We start from the raw sequence: 14,081 nt of genomic DNA on the forward strand, positions 1-14,081 counted from the left end.
TTCCTGCCTGTGCTTCGGAAGTTCACACCTTACATTGAGTCTCAGGCTCGCTTCGAATTCGAGGAAGTAGTGGCCTCGCTGTCCCAGCTACGTCTCCAGTTGATGCAATCCTCTTACGATGCCTTTGAGCTTTCGGCACGGGCTGCCGCCTGTTCCGTGGTTATGCGTCGATTGGCATGGCTTCGGACCATTGACATGGACCCGAACCTCCAGGACAGACTTGCCAATGTTCCTTGTACGGGAGCGGATTTATTTGACGAGTCCATCGAGACTGTGACGAAGAAGTTATCTGACCATGAAAAATCCTTTCAGTCCATTCTTCGGCCCAAGCCTAAGCCTCAACAGTCTCGACCTGCTAGACCGCCCTTGATCTATCAGCGGCGTTATACTCCGAGGCAAGCTCCGGCTGCGAGACAACCGGCGAAGAGACAGCCTCCACAGAAGGCTCAACAAAAGCCTCAACTGTCTACTGTCCCCAAGGCTCCTCAGCCTTTTTGACTCTCTCTTAGGGAGCATAACCAACCTCGTTCTGTCATTCCCTGTTTTCCCTATTGGGGGTCGCCTCCATCATTTTTTCCATCGATGGACGGCTATCACCACCGACCTCTGGGTCCTTACCATCATCAAGGAAGGGTACTCTCTTCAGTTCCATCGGGTCCCCCCGGACCACCCTCCAAGAGAGTATCCTTCCAACTTGACCCAAACCGCCCTTCTTCTTCAGGAAGCTCAGGCTTTGCTCCGGCTTCGTGTCGTCGAGCCGGTCCCTGTGGACCAACACAACCGGGGGTTTTACTCCTGGTACTTCCTCGTCCCGAAGAAGACGGGCGACCTGTGACCCATACTGGACCTCAGGGTCCTCAACAAGTTTTTGGTCAAGGAGAGGTTTCGCATGCTGACCCTTGCTTCCCTCTACCCCCTCCTCGAGCAGAACAACTGGTTATGCTCTCTGGATCTCAAGGAGGCCTACACTCACATTCCCATTCATCCGGCCTCTCGCAAGTTCCTCAGATTTCGGGTGGGACATCTACATCTGCAGTATCGAGTGCTTCCATTCGGCCTGTCCTAGTCTCCCACCATGATTCTAATAGCTCCTCGGTGGCCCAGACAACCTTGGTTCTCCCTTCTACTTCAACTCAGCAGCAGGGAGCCATTCCTTCTTCCAATGTTTCCTTCACTGCTTACTCAGCATCAGGGGTCTCTACTTCATCCCAACCTGCAGTCTCTCCACCTGACAGCTTGGTTCCTCTCAACGTAACTCCTCACCAGTTTTCTCAGGCGGTGAGGGATGTCTTGGAGGCTTCCAGGAAGCCTGCTACTCATCAATGCTACTCCCAAAAATGGACTAGATTTTCTTCATGGTGTATTTCTAATTCTATGGAGTCTCAGCGAGCCTCCCTATCTTCTGTATTGGACTATCTTCCTCACCTGTCTCAGTCTGGTCTCAAGTCTACATCTATACGAGTCCACCTGAGTGCTATTGCGGCTTTCCATCAGCCTCTACAAGGGAAACATCTTTCTGCTCAACCTGTGGTTTCCAGATTTATGAAAGGACTTTTCCATGTCAATCCTCCTCTCAAACCTCCTCCAGTGGTTTGGGATCTCAATGTTGTCCTTTCTCAGCTTATGAAACCTCCTTTTGAGCCTCTCAACAAGGCTCCACTGAAGTTTCTCACTTGGAAAGCGGTTTTTCTGGTGGCCCTCACGTCTGCTCGCAGGGTCAGTGAGCTTCAAGCCTTAGTGGCGGATCCACCTTTCACAGTATTCCATCATGACAAGGTGGTCCTCTGCACTCATCCAAAATTCATCTCAACCAATCCATTGTACTTCCAGTGTTTTTTCCAAAGCCTCATTTTCATCCTGGAGAATCAGCTCTTCATACTCTGGACTGTAAACGTGCTTTGGTTTTCTACCTGGATCGCACCAAACCACACAGAACTGCTCCTCAACTTTTCGTCTCCTTTGATCCAAACAAGTTGGGACGACCTGTATCGAAGCGCACCATCTCCAACTGGATGGCGGCTTGTATCTCTTTCTGCTATGCCCAGGCTGGATTACCCCTTCCCTGTAAGGTCAGAGCAATGGCAGCCTCTGTAGCCTTCCTCAGATCGACACCGATTGAGGAGATTTGTAAGGCTGCCACTTGGTCCTCGGTTCATACATTCACCTCTCATTATTGTCTGGATACTTTCTCCAGAAGGGATGGACAGTTTGGTCAAACAGTGTTACAAAATTTATTCTCCTAAGTTGCCAGCTCTCCCACCATCCCATTGAGGTTAGTTTGGAGGTCACCCACTAGTGAGAATACCTGCCTGCTTGTCCTGGGATTAAGCAATGTTACTTACCGTAACAGTTGTTATCCAGGGACAGCAGGCAGCTATTCTCACGTCCCACCCACCTCCTCTGGTTGGCTTCTCTGCTAGCTACCTGAACTGAGGAGACATGCCCGGACCATCGGGCGGGAAGGCACTGGCGCATGCGCGGTGCGGGCATCTTGAAACTTCTGAGTTTCTTCAAGCAAAATATGCTTGTGAGACGTCCGTATCGGGGCTCTGTCGGATGACATCACCCACTAGTGAGAATAGCTGCCTGCTGTCCCTAACAACTGTTACGGTAAGTAACATTGCTTTCTGGCACCTTCAAAATTTCATTCATCTATTTTTTAAACATAACTAAAGCAGAATTTATCTGCTGATAGTCTGGATAGTCTGGACTTAACTAATTTCCTTGAGAAGTTTGAGACTGAGGTCCAGGCTTCTGCAAAATTGTTGGTTCAGTTTGCCATTGATTCTGATAGAGCATGGGTGTTGAAGTTGATTTTTTAAATATAAAGATGTTCTATTTTTGACTAACACTATCAGAATGTTTCCAGATGTATCTCGTTATACCCAGAAAATACAAAAACAATTTCTTATTTTGAGACCACAGGTCATTCAGATGGGGACAACTTTTGTTCTACGATTCCCTTGTAAATGTGTTTTGGTTTATAAGGAGGACAGGAATGTCTTCTATGATCCACAGCAGTTATCTAAATTTATATCTTTTAAGAGTAATTCTTGATTAACCATGAGTAAGGCAGGCTCTTAGATAGCTCAGAAAGAAAGAAAATAGTTTGAGAGCAATCAGACTGCATTTTATTTTCCTTTTTGCCATTTGCCTATTTAATTTTAATTTCAGCTTATCACCAGCTCCGCCTTCATTTAAATTGTGGACTAACTATACTTTGTAATATCTTGTTTAAATTCCTATATTTTTTTTATTTTTTTTTAACGATTTAAGTTTTTTATTGATTTTTTCATTTAACAACAAGTGTCATAAATTTTCATACAATTATCTTAATAATACACTTGATATTTCTATAATATATTTTGTACATAACATTTCTTATCTTATATTTCTTATGATTTTATATATCATATAACTGTAATTATTTTTCTTATAAAGTTATACAACATATATATTGTAATGATTTTATCAATTATTTTTTAAATTATTAACCTTTTTCCCCTCTCTTTATTACATTGTTTTCATGTATGAATATCATTTATTAATTTATAATAAAGAGTATAAATCCCCCTCCCATATCCCCTCCCTCCCTTTCTTCTTTAACTATTTTCTTATCATGGGAAAATGAAATTTAATTATTACAATATTTTGTTAATGGTCCCCAAATTTTTTTGAATTTATCCATATATCCTTTTTGTGTTGCAAATGTATGTTCCATTTTATATATATGGCAAACTGAGTTCCACCAAAAATTATAGTTCAATCTGTCACAATTTTTCCAGTTGTGTGTAATTTGTTGTACTGCTATTCCAGTCATTATAAATAAAAGTTTGTTGTTATTTGATGAAATTTGACTTTGAGATCTCATTGCAGTACCAAATAGAATTGTATCGTATGTCAAGGCTACAGGATTTTCTAACATCCTATTGATTTGGGGCCAAATTGATTTCCAAAATGTTAATATGAATGGACAATAGAATAAAAGATGATCTAATGTCCCTGCTTCAAGATGACAATGCCAGCATCTATTAGACTTAGAGCTATCTATTAGACTTAGAGCTATCAATTCTATGTAAACGTGTAGGGGTCCATAAAGCTCTATGTAAAATAAAAAACCAAGTTTGTCTCATAGATGCTGACAGTGTACATCTTATCCTCCAAGACCAAAGTCGTGGCCATTGAGATGCATTAATCTGATGCTTAATCTCAATGCTCCAAATATCTCTAAGACCATTTTTTTTCTTTTTATGTACAAATTCAGATATTAATTTATACCACCTTGCAGCCTGGTGACCCATGGAATCTATCTGAAAACATAAGAATTCTATATTATGATAATTATTAAGATTTTTCCATTCAGGGAACCCTACCTGAATGGCCTGCTTCAATTGCATCCATCTGAAATATTGTGATTTATTCAAACCGAATTTATTTTGCAATTGTGAAAATTCAAGCAGTTTACCTTTATTTATTACATCTTCTAAAATCCGAATTCCAGCAATCATCCAATGTTTCCAGATAATTTTAAAACTGCCAACTTTGATCTTTGGATTGAGCCATATTGTTTGAGTCGTTGATTTAGTTATTGGAATAGGAGTTAGATTACTTATATATCTTATAGTTTTCCAAGTATCAACTAATATTTTGTGATCCTTATATAACCTTGGCATTTGAATACTGATAACATGACTTAGATGTAAAGGAAACATTAATCTCCATTCTAACCAGAACCAATCTGGTATATGTTCAATGGGCTCTGGGAGGATCCAATACATACCCTGACGCATAATATAGGCTTGATGGTACCTATAAAAATTTGGAAAATTTACCCCTCCCTCCGCAATTGGTCTTTGTAATGATACTAGAGCAATTCTGGGGTTTTTTCCAAGCCAAATAAATTTTGTTAACATCTTATCCAGTTTTTTATAAAATGACCCCTGAAAAAAAATTGGTATCATACCCATTTGGTAACAAACTACTGGTAATATCATCATTTTTACAGTTTGTATTCTCCCCCACCAGGATATGCACAGAGGATTCCATTGCTCACACATTTCTGACACTTTTTGTAATATATTTTTTTCATTAATTTTCATTGTCTCTTCTACAGTTTTTGTAATCCAAATTCCTAAGTATTTTATTCCTTCTTCTTTCCAAATAAAAGAAAATGAATCAAATAGACTTTTTGTACAATGTACATTGAGTGGAAGTACTTCTGATTTATTCCAGTTTATTTTATATCCTGAAAATTTTCCAAATTTTTCAATCAATTCAAGCAAATTTGGAATGGTTGTTTCCGGATTTCTCAAATAAAGTAAAATATCATCAGCATATGCTGATAATTTATATTCTCTATCTGAATATGGAATACCCTGTATCTCCCTTGTTTGTTCTATAGCTAATAACAAGGGTTCTAATACGATATCGAAAAGCAGTGGAGATAGTGGGCATCCTTGTCTAACTCCCCTTTGCAAAATAAATTTTTCTGAAATATTATTATTGATGTGTAATCTAGCAACAGGGGAGTTATACAATGCTTTTATTATTTGTATAAAACCGGATCCTATACCAAACCATTCCATTGCCTGAAACATGAAGTTCCATTCCACTCTATCAAAAGCTTTTTCAGCGTCTAATGAAATAGAGAATGTTGGGTCATTAATGGATTTTGTCAAATATAACATGTGATGTGCCAATCTAGTATTATGAGATGAATGTCTTTGAGCTACAAAACCTGTCTGATGCATATCAATAATGAAAGGGAGAGCTTTAGCCAATCTTAATGCTAATGCCTTGTTCAAAATTTTTCCATCTACATTTATTAAAGAAATAGGTCTATAATTTGAAACCAAAGTGGGATCTTTATTTGGCTTAGGTAAAACTATAGTTATTGATTCAGCCATAGTACCTGTGATATAACCTTTATTTAGTTGTGTCTGATATAATTTTAATAAATAGGGCATTGTAATGTTTTGAAATGATTTATAAAACTCTACTGTATATCCATCTCCACCTGGAGCGGATCCACACCTAAGGGATTTCAATGCTGTATCTAATTCTTTTAAGGATATTGGTTCTTCTAAACTTCGTTTTATATGTTCAGGAATCTTCGGTCCTTTTATTAACTTTAGAAATTCTAAACCATCTTTTTCCTTTTCTGAATAAGGCTCGGAAGAATACAATTTTTTATAGAATTTCAAAAATTGTTTCATTATGTGATCATTGTGAGATAACATTTCTCTATTCTCATTTTGAATTGCAATTATTTTTGTTTTCTTTTTTTTTGCTTTGAGATAATTTGCTAGCATTCTTCCCGCTTTATTTGAATTTCCATAATACAGAGCTTGTTGTACAAATAAATCTTTTCTAATGATTTTTGAAGAAATTTCATTATATTTTCCTTTAGTTTTTAACAATTCTTGTTGTGTCAAATAATCCCATTTTTCAATTAATTTTGATTCTAGAGACTTTATTAGTTTTTCTAATTCTGTAAATTGTTTTTTTTCTTTTTTTATTTGCATTGCTGAATAAGAAATAATTTGTCCTCTAATATATGCTTTAAAAGCATCCCATAAAGTCTCTATTGAAATTTCTTCTATATCATTAATTTGAAAATATTCTTCCATTTTTTCCATAAGATTTGTACAAAAGTCAGTATCTGCAAGCAGTGCATTATTTAATTTCCATATAGGTTTATTTCTATTTTGATCTATTATTTTAATTTCAATCCACACTCCACCATGATCTGATAATATAATTGGATCAATGATAGCCTGTGTGACTTGATGTACTAATTGATTAGAAACAAAAATATAATCTATTCTAGAAAAAGAGTTATGGACTTGTGAACAAAACGAAAATTCTCGATCATTAAAATGAAGTATGCGCCAAATATCTTTTAAATCACAAGATTGTACCAAATTATCAAGTCCTAATGATTTTATAAATCTTCTCGGATTTTTATCCATCAATGGATCCATCACAGCATTGAAATCTCCTGCTACTATTAAATTTGAAGTAGCCAGTGGAAGAATTAATTGTTGTAGAGTTTTAAAAAATTCATTTTGATTCGAATTAGGGGCATATATATTAAAGAGCATCATGGTGGTATTTCCCAAGTCCATTTCTACATATATCCATCTTCCAAGAGGATCAGCTGCCTTAAATTTAAATGAAGCAGTACATTTTTTATTTATTAATATAGCAACACCAGCTTTTTTTCCTATTGCTGCAGAAAAGAAACATTGTTTGACCCAATTAACTTTTAGCTTTATGGATTCATTATTTGACAAATGGGTCTCTTGTATGCAGCATATATCAGCGTTTTGTCTTTTTAAAAATAATAATGCCTTTTTTCTTTTAATCGGGTGATTGAGACCATTAACATTTAAAGAGATTATCTTAAGATCCATTATATATTATTGTAATTTGTAATATAACAATCCCATCTTCAGTGTTTTTAATAAACTTCATTTTCCCATATATAAGATAGTTTGAAGAATTTCCTATTTTGTCCGTACCCTTAAAATTTAATACCCTCCCTTTCCCTCCCTTCCCACCCCATATATATACGATCACTTGGAAACACAAAATAGATCAGATGGGGACAACTTTTGTTCTACGATTCCCTTGTAAATGTGTTTTGGTTTATAAGGAGGACAGGAATGTCTTCTATGATCCACAGCAGTTATCTAAATTTATATCTTTTAAGAGTAATTCTTGATTAACCATGAGTAAGGCAGGCTCTTAGATAGCTCAGAAAGAAAGAAAATAGTTTGAGAGCAATCAGACTGCATTTTATTTTCCTTTTTGCCATTTGCCTATTTAATTTTAATTTCAGCTTATCACCAGCTCCGCCTTCATTTAAATTGTGGACTAACTATACTTTGTAATATCTTGTTTAAATTCCTATATTTTGATCCTATGGCTTATGGTGATTACATTGTATTTTCTTCGTTTGAAATTGTAAAATTGTCAAATGTTAAAATTAATAAAAATTCAAATTACAAAAAAAATAAATATTTGAAAAGTATTAATATAGGACCAAATCTTTTCCAGAGAAGGGAAATTGGTAAAACTAGAGGACATAAATTGAGGTTGAGGGGTGGTAAACTTAAGAGTAATGTTAGGAAATTCTTTTACACAGAAAGGATGGTGGAATGCCCGAGGGAGATGGTGGAGAGGAAAACTGATAAAATTCAAAAAAGCAGGATGAGCACTGAGGATTGCTAATTAAAATATTGTGGCCGGGCCCGTCCCCGAGTAGGTGGGAAACTCAGGCTCGGACCACAAGCAAGAATTTTAGGACGCCTTTTATATGGTTGTGAAAGGAAGACCCAGATACCGGATTCCTTGAAAAACAGTACCAGGTTTATTAGTGTCCCAAAGTAAAAAGAAAACAAAACAAAACAAAACAAAAGAAAACATTCACCTTGGTTTGTTAGAGTCCTTTGGGTGCATCCTGCACGCTACTATATCACAGTCCAGGTGAGTCTTAGGGGTTTTTACTGAGGAGCTGGATTGCCCCTCCTTATCAAAAGAAAAAATACTATAAACTCACAATATTGCATCAGTTCAAAGCCTTCATCGGCTCATATCCCCACTGGGATTTACTGGTCTCTCTGGACCCCAACAACTTCTGGCTTTATAGCTGAGCACGGCTTATGTCAACCCTTTTCACCTCTCAGCTCTCTTTATCTTCAGACAAGCTTTTCTCACCTAATTAACTCTGCCAGCAATGCTCTGGCTTCCGGGTGAAACAAAGAAACAATTGGAGAACTTTCTTCATGAGATTAGCTGAGGACTTTCACATACCGTATACTCCCAGGTCTATGTCCTCTTCACTTACACTATCACTCGGGACACTGCACATTTCCCATTCACCCTCATGGGAACTCTGGCTTAGCATTTCCTCATTCCTCCCAGGCTGTACATCCCATCCCCCTTTCTGCAGGTCTGCCAAAATGCCTACAGCATTTCCCTGGGGATAATTTCCCAGCCCTTCTCTCTGGGGTTTAAGCTGCCAGTCACTGTACCTCCCAAGTGTTGTACCACCTTTCCTTAGGAGCTGGCTTCCTGCCATACGATCATGCTGGGGCTTAGGCACCCTCTGTGACCTGGAATCTCCTTGAGTGGTTTGGCTTCTCTCATCAGAGTCAGCTGTGTCCTCCCTCCTCCACCCCAACTGACTTTGCCTATAAGGCAAACTCCAGGGTCTGACTCCACCCCTCTCCAAATTGGTCTCAGGTTTCTCCCTGACTTGGGGAAAGGAGTGATAGGGGAAATTAGTGGTTTTCAGAGCCTTCCCTAACTGGCTCTTCAGCTGTGCTGGGACCTGCCTTGGCTTGCATTCTCTTGGCTGAGCCAGCTGTCCTGGCTCCAGGCCAGGTTTTACAGAGCCCTGTGCTGCATGTTGGGGAGTTTTAGCAGTAGTTTTCACTGTGACAGGAGCTTCCCGGTCACATACCCCCCTACTTAAACCCCTATCGGTCCTTTCTTTCTTTAAACTCTCAGAGGACTTTTCCCCTAAACGAGACAAAACTCTTTGGAGTATGGGTTTCTTTACCACCTCTTCTCTCTCCTCTGAGGAGCCCCAGCCCTGCTCTCCCCGAGCAGTGTCTGTATTTATCTCTTCCTCTCGCAGTTCAGGAATCATCACTCGCTCACATATTAATTGAGCTATACAATCTCCCTCCTTTATTTCATATTCTTTCTCCCCTATATTCATTACCAAAATCTTAAGGGTTCCCCGATAATCCGGGTCAACCACTCCAGCCCCTATGTGTATGGCATGCCGGAGGGCCAAACCCGATCTTGGCGCAATGCGCCCATAACATTCCCCTGGTAGGGCTATCACTAAACCAGTATCCACGACCTTCCTGCCCCCTTTTGGCACCTTTATCTCTTGGATACTACTTAAGTCCCAGCCCACAGACCCTGGCGTCACGCGGACTGGCAGTTTAGCCTTGGGAGATAGCCGCATAACCTTTAAAATGGGCTTCTCCTTGTCCAGTGTAACCCTTGCCCAGGGGACCTCTTTGATGTCCTTATTCAGGACTACCTCTTCATAATTTGTTGGCGGACTCTTCCCACCCTGACTACACCCCGGGCATTCCTTACACCAGGCCGCTACCTCTTGGGCTAGTCCGGGCCAATAGAATTTCGTTTGGATCCCTTTAAGGGTCGGGTCTTGGGTCAAATCTATGGATGGACCAAAATATTTGTTTTCTAAAGCTGGCCGGTATTACTAAGCGCCTTTGAGTTTTTCGGACCTTAGGATTCCATCCCCTCTTATAGAGGAGTCCTCCTACCACCTGGAACGCACAAGCTCCCTTCCCAGCGTCTTCCCATTGCTCTATAGCCAAATTTAACGAAGGATCTTTTCTTTGTTCCCGGCCTAGAGTAGGGAATCGTTGGGCCACCTCGTAAGGCACCCAGGGTCTCCAAGATAAGTGACTTTCCCCACCTTTGCCTTGAGAGCAAGATCCTTTGTCCACCCGCCTCTCTGCTCGGCTCTTAATTCTCTTCTGGGACGGTTCTTCTAGGACATCATCTTCCAGGGGGAAGATCTGAGCTAACTTCTCCTCCTGCACTGGGGAAGCCTTCACCCCTCGCATGCCAAAGCATTCCCAGAAGTAGGGCCATTCCCGTCCCAGGATCACGTCATATGGGGGCCTAGGCATCAGGGCCATTTTCAGAGCATCCTCCCTCCCTTGATACTCTACCCAGACTCTCTTCATTTCATAGGGTAAGGAGGTCCCATGCATGCATTGTATCTCAAATTGTCCCTGGGGTCTATCAATTTCCTGACCCCGAGCACTTAAGATCCTCTGCCACACCTTCTGGGCCAGGATGGACTGATCGGCCCCGGAGTCTAATAGGGCCACCACCGGGATTCCCTCCATTTTTATCTTGACCATGCATTCTTTCTGGGGACCCAGTACCGAGGACCCAACCTTGTTTGTCAGGTTCCTCTTGACCGGGCATTGCAGTCTCCAATGTCCCGGCTTACCACAGGAAAAACACTTACTAGCAAGAGGAACCCTGCCCCGTCCCTGGTACATTCCCCCGGATCTCCTGAAACATTTTCCCAGGCCTTGTTTCAAGGCTCCCGGGCGCTCATTCAGAGCCACATATTCTGCTCCTAATTGTCTCCGATAATGGTCTGGGCTATAGCCCAAATAGTCCAGCAGGGTTTGCTTTAAAGTTTGGTAATTAGCCGCTTGTTCAGCGCTCAAAGTCTGATAGGCTTCTAAGGCTCTACCTCCTAAACAGGGAATCAGTCTTACGGACCATTGGTCCACTGGCCAGTGCGAAGCCATGGCCACCCTTTCAAAACCAACAAGATAGTCTTGTATGTCATCATCTACATTTAATTTATGCAGTCTTATCGGCTCCCCAAAAGGAGCGCCTACCGGCCCGACGACTGCACCAACGCTGCTGGCCACCGGCGTTGCAGACCTCTGTGCCAGATTGTTTATGGCCTGTATCTGGACTGACATCTGCTGCAAAAGTTCCGTGTGCCGAGTTTGCTGTGCCTGGTGGTCCGCTTTCCAGAGATCCGCCTGCGACTGCAGCATCTCCTGGAAACGCTGCTGAAGTTTGTGCATCTCCCCTTCCAGTCCAGTCAGGAACTTGGACGCCTCCATCCTGGGAACACAAACAACAGAGAACAGGAACCCAAGTGCGGACTTTCAAAGCTAGGGTTTTCCCCTCACTAGCCCCGAGCCTCTGGTCCCCTTACCCACCAATCCACATCAGCTACCCCCTAAGCACCTTTACCTCAGGGACTGATGTGTCTCAGCCTTGGGATATTAGGGCCTCCCCAGCTACTCCTCCGACCAGGAACTCAGGAACCTTGAACTGCTCCTCCGGACTCCGCTCCACTCCTCAGCAGACTGTGTCCTCCGGACGCCTTGATGCTGCCTTGTACTCCACCAGGAACCACATCTCACCGGATGCTGCTCCTTCTTCCTGCTTTGCCTCTGGGTATTTGTAATCCACGGGCTCAAATAAAGTCAGGTTAGGATAAATATGGCCTTCAAAAAAAAACACTCGAATCGCTCCAAAATTCCACTCCCCCCAAATACTGTATTGCCAGCCTTTGAACACAGTTCTTCTGGCACTAGTCTTCACCCCAAAGGTCAGCAGCTTGCTTTGTCAAAAAAACAAAAACCAAAGTTCGTTTTTTTTTTTTTTGTTGTTGTTTTTTTTTTCCAAGTCTTTGGGCGTACTTCCTCCACTAACCTGTGGGCGGCGCAATCCCACCACTGCCACCAACTTCTTGTGGCCGGGCCCATCCCCGAGTAGGTGGGAAACTCAGGCTCGGACCACAAGCAAGAATTTTAGGACGCCTTTTATATGGTTGTGAAAGGAAGACCCGGATACCGGATTCCTTGAAAAACAGTACCAGGTTTATTAGTGTCCCAAAGTAAAAAGAAAACAAAACAAAAGAAAACATTCACCTTGGTTTGTTAGAGTCCTTTGGGTGCATCCTGCACGCTACTATATCACAGTCCAGGTGAGTCTTAGGGGTTTTTACTGAGGAGCTGGATTGCTCCTCCTTATCAAAAGAAAAAATACTATAAACTCACAATATTGCATCAGTTCAATGCCTTCATCGGCTCATATCCCCACTGGGATTTACTGGTCTCTCTGGACCCCAACAACTTCTGGCTTTATAGCTGAGCACAGCTTATGTCAACCCTTTTCACCTCTCAGCTCTCTTTATCTTCAGACAAGCTTTTCTCACCTAATTAACTCTGCCAGCAATGCTCTGGCTTCCGGGTGAAACAAAGAAACAATTGAAGAACTTTCTTCATGAGATTAGCTGAGGACTTTCACATACCGTATACTCCCAGGTCCATGTCCTCTTCACTTACACTATCACTCGGGACACTGCACATTTCCCATTCACCCTCATGGGAACTCTGGCTTAGCATTTCCTCATTCCTCCCAGGCTGTACATCCCATCCCCCTTTCTGCAGGTCTGCCAAAATGCCTGCAGCATTTCCCTGGGGATAATTTCCCAGCCCTTCTCTCTGGGGTTTAAGCTGCCAGTCACTGTACCTCCCAAGTGTTGTACCACCTTTTCTTAGGAGCTGGCTTCCTGCCATACGATCATGCTGGGGCTTAGGCACCCTCTGTGACCTAGAATCTCCTTGAGTGGTTTGGCTTCTCTCATCAGAGTCAGCTGTGTCCTCCCTCCTCCACCCCAACTTACTTTGCCTATAAGGCAAACTCCAGGGTCTGACTCCACCCCTCTCTAAATTGGTCTCAGGTTTCTCCCTGACTCGGGGAAAGGAGTGCTAGGGGAAATTAGTGGTTTTCAGAGCCTTCCCTAACTGGCTCTTCAGCTGTGCTGGGACCTGCCTTGGCTTGCATTCTCTTGGCTGAGCCAGCTGTCCTGGCTCCAGGCCGGGTTTTACAGAGCCCTGTGCTGCATGTTGGGGAGTTTTAGCAGTAGTTTTCACTGTGACAGGAACTTCCCGCTCACAATATGAATGGGCAAACTTTCATGGTCTGAATCCCGCAAAGGAGATGGTTTAGATAGGTTGTAGTGAGCTTCATCGGCAACTCCAGTAGTTGGAACCTAAGTACAATACCAGGTAGATTTGTAAGGTCTATGGCCCCAGAAACAACAAAGAAAGACATTTTAATTTAATCATGAAATTGTAATGCATGTGATTACAGGGCAGACTGGTTGAGATCATTCAGGTCTTTATCTGCCGTCTTTTACTATATTACTGTTATTACTAGGATTCAGTTTGCCATCTCCCCAAGTTTACCTCATCGATTGTATTTATTCCTATGTTTGGTCATTTTACAGTTGTTATGCTGTTACAAAACTTTAAGTTCTATGTCAAACTTTATCTGCTGAATACTTCCTTGGGTGAACCTCTTCATAAAGGTGGTTACTAAATCCCAATAAATAAATAAAATTTAAGTTGTACGTGTCATCTGAAAATGGAAATGTTTTTATTTTACATTTGTGGAGCCTGAATAGTTCAAATAAATATACCAATTGAATAAATACATGTTCCAATGTGGTCTATATTATATAATAGCAAGTACGTAGC

The 14,081-nt window shown here is 41.5% G+C and overlaps 1 protein-coding gene across 1 annotated transcript in view; it reads left to right on the forward strand.

Moving 5' to 3' along the window:
* Window positions 1-14,081, forward strand: part of LOC117345580 (zinc finger protein 850-like) — a 249,153-nt gene that overhangs the window by 62,947 nt on the left and 172,125 nt on the right. The gene's annotated exons all lie outside the window — the stretch shown is intronic.

This window comes from Geotrypetes seraphini, chromosome 11 (genome assembly GCF_902459505.1).
Source record: "Geotrypetes seraphini chromosome 11, aGeoSer1.1, whole genome shotgun sequence".
Lineage (NCBI taxonomy): Eukaryota > Metazoa > Chordata > Amphibia > Gymnophiona > Dermophiidae > Geotrypetes > Geotrypetes seraphini.